The sequence below is a fragment of the Mus caroli genome, chromosome 4 (assembly GCF_900094665.2).
Source record: "Mus caroli chromosome 4, CAROLI_EIJ_v1.1, whole genome shotgun sequence".
Classification (NCBI taxonomy): domain Eukaryota; kingdom Metazoa; phylum Chordata; class Mammalia; order Rodentia; family Muridae; genus Mus; species Mus caroli.
In genome coordinates this window covers 73168946-73172850 of record NC_034573.1, presented here as the reverse complement: position 1 = coordinate 73172850, position 3905 = coordinate 73168946, and positions in this window count along the sequence as shown.

Here is a 3905-nt window from a genome sequence, read left to right as displayed (position 1 = left end):
TCTATATCTATATCTATATCTATATCTATATCTATATCTATATCTATATCTATATCTATATCTATATCTATATCTATATCTATATCTATATCTATCTATCTATCTATCTATCTATCTATCTATCTATCTATCTATATCAAGAAGTTAACCACCAAAAAACCTGAACAACCCAATCAAAAAAATGGGGTATAGAACTAAACCGAGAATTCACAACTGAGCAATCTCAAATGTCTGAGAATCACCTAAAGAAATGTTCAAAGTTCTTAGTGATCAGAGAAATGCAAATCAAAACAACCCTGAGATTCCACCTTACACCAATCAGACTGGCTAAGATTGAAAACTCAGGTGCAATAAAATTTATAATTAACAACAGCTTAAAATATGCCTGTGCATATAATAAACTCATACCAAGTTTGAAAATTAGTGTTCTGAAGCCTTTCTTATTTTTATTATAATCTTTTATTTAGTTGTTATGTACATTTTTGAATAGAGAGTGCCACATTTAGCTCACTATGGTCTAGATCGCCTTGGTACCTCAGAATGTAGCCTATATTTTTGGAAATTTTCTGTAATCCTCTTGCCTCAGTTCTTTGAATCCTGGACTTACATATACGAGCTACAAAACCTGGTCTAGTAAATAGTCCCAACTAAAAGTTTTATTAATAAATATCCATTTGTTTCTGGTACATAAACACTGGCCATGCCTTGCTATTTCAATATGATTCATACTTGTTCATATATTTAAGGAGTTAATTTTCAACTTTTTCACATATACTTCCTTGGCAGACCTCTTAACATATTAAAGACATGTTGATTATGGAAAAAAAATTCAATCTGAATTCAGGTTTTCCTGGTGACTACAGAGGAAATCATAGGGCAATCAAAAGCCCTACTTCATTTCCTTAACACAATTTCCTTAATTTATTGGTTTGCCTACAGTATTAATTACCTCTGCTTTCATTTATGCCAGAACTGTATTGATCTAATCTTTACTTCTCTCTCAGGACTCCTGAACTCATTCTGGATTCTGTCAAGCCATCCTCGATCTGTGTAATTGGTCCCTGTGTGGTTGTAGGTGAGTAAACCCACTGCAGGATGTTCCCTGTGTTTTTGTTCTTCTTTGGAGATCTGTACTTATGTAAGCCTTTCTTGTGTTTTGTCACTTTCATGCTGTGGGAAATAAAAATTATTTTTCCATTTAATTTTGGAAAGAAATGCATGTTTCATAATGATAAAATAAAACAGACAGCTTTTTTATGTCTGTTGTTATCCATTTGTAGAGAAGGGAAAATACCAAGATAATAAAAGTGCTACTCATGTTGGAAATGGACAAATGCAAATTACAACAAATATGAACATATGTAAAATATAATCCACATGAATGTATGTATATAGTCAGTGAACAATGTTTATTTGATGGAATACATTATAATCTAACCCCTAATCAACTTATACTTTGGGCAGATTAATTCTCTCATTGATAAAAATCTGAACTCACAAACTGGGTCACTGTTTTTATACAGCAGTTAATAAAGCTGAGTGCTAGAAATAAATAACATTCTTTCATTACATCACTAAAGCAGGGTCTTCCACAGGCTCCTGCAGTTGATGCTCCTCAGGTCAGACATGCTAGAGAGACATCATCTAACTAGACATCATAACTTTGTTCCCTGAAATGATAACTTGCTGTACTTTCAGACCATATCTTAATGACGTTAACATTATCTTCTTGATTGTGTCTTACTAGAAAATTATTTAGTAAATTGAAATAAAGTGACTTAGAGCAGATTAATGTAAAGTTAATAGTTTTCATTGCATTTAGAAGTGTCCTATTGTCTTTCTGTAACTGAAAATTTATATTCAGAGTCTTCCAACATATTTAATTCCAAGAATTTTAAATGCAGATTCCAAAGACCTTGCTTACACTTGTCAGATAACTTGAAATATCTCAATTAGAGGTTGTCAAGATTCGGCTTGGTGTGAAGCCAGTACAGAAATGCTTATCTGTGCCTGGGAATGTGTGTGCATTTCTGTGCGGAGGAGGTATGGTTCAAATAACTTGCTTCTTCCTGCTGGAGACCACTCCCATGGTAAATGATTCATTTCATTTCACTTTCATTTTTATTATTTCTTCAAATATTTTTCCAAAGTACTGTTCTTTAATATAGTTTCCTTGTAGATTTGGAAATCCCTTAAAATTACTGTGATAGAACAATTGATAATATCCCATAATGAGGACTGTAGTATTCTTAAGACATTTGAGTATGAGTCTCCCCACTCTGGATCTGTCCTAACTTCATGTCAGCCACACCTTTGTTATTAATATTTCCTCCCATGAGGCCAATAACTTGTGCCTGTATTATGACGTTTTAGCGTGGATGAATCATCTATATTATCTTTAAACATGGTATAATGTAATATAATAAAGCAAAAAAAAAACCCCAAAAAACAAAAACCAAAAAAACATCATATTGATGCTGGACAGGTCAAGCTAAGAGAAAAAGAGGTCAAGCTAAAGAGTCCCAAAAGAAGGTTCAAATAACAGAGATGCAATTGATCACACATTCCGAAATTCCCAGAAAAGTATTAAACTGAAGGCTACAGTACAAATGTAGAGAGCTTCTTACACACAAGTGCAAGCCCTGTGATTGTTTTAGTCTCTGTGAATTCATATGATCTTTGCACAACTGTTTTGGAGGGATTTATTTTTCTGGTGTCCTTTGATTTTCCCTCACTCCAGCTGATTTCTTCTTCCTCTTGTACAGGGTTTCCTGAGCTCTGAGGGCAAGGTATTAATGAGTACATCTCATTTAGAGTGTGTGTTTCAATTCTTTCTGTGTGTTTCTCTGTCTCTCAATCTCTCTGCCTGTGCATGTGATATGATGTGTGTGTGTGTGTGTGTGTGTGTTGTCTGGCTGTGAGTCTCTGTATTTGTTTCCATTTGCTGCATGGAAGAAATTTCTCTGAGGATGTCTAAATAAGGCACTTATATATATATAATTAGGAATTATTTTATTATATTTCATTTTATTTTATTTCATTTAGATCAATAGGCTTTGGTTTTACTATAGATTTCTGGACTATGTAGTCTGTGGATCATAGTCACTCAATCAATGTTAGGTATGGGTTCCACTAGTTGCTTAGTCCCATAAGCTTTGTTCCATCATTGCTGTAGGATACTAGAGAGACTGTAGATCAAAGGTTTTGTGAATGGATTGATATTTACATTTCTCTTTGAATAGCCTGCAGATGAAATTTCTGTGCCAGACACTAGAACAGGGGTGTTAATGTTCAACTTATTCATGTTGAATGAGTTGTGTGGGTGTTGTTTCCACAGTAGGGATTTGCTGTCAGTTTGTGGAGAGCAACCTATTGTCTTGGCAAAAGCCTGAGTTGTTTGAGTATTTCCATGGGAACTTTTTGGCCTAGAACTCAATTAGACAAAACTCAGTCCCAGTACTGGAAGTATCATTTGTTGACAAGAGATTGCCTGTTGGGGTTTCACCTCATTCATTATTTGGAGACATCTTTAGGATTCCTTTATATATTATAGGAAGTTTCCACTGAAGGTTTTCTTTTCTTTTTTTTTTTTTAATATTTTTTGTATTATGTATTTTCCTCATTTACATTTCCAATGCTATCCCAAAAGTCCCCCATACCCTCCCCACCCCTTCCCTACCCACCCATTCCCTGGCGTTCCCCTGTCCTGGGGCATATAAAGTTTGCATGTCCAAAGGGCCTCTCTTTCCAGTGATGGCCTACTAGGCCATCTTTTGATACATATGCAGCTACAGTCAAGAGCTCCGAGGGTACTGGTTAGTTCACAATGTTGTTGCACCTACAGGGTTGCAGATCTCTTTAGCTCCTTGGATACTTTCTCTAGCTCCTCCATTGGGGGCCCTGTG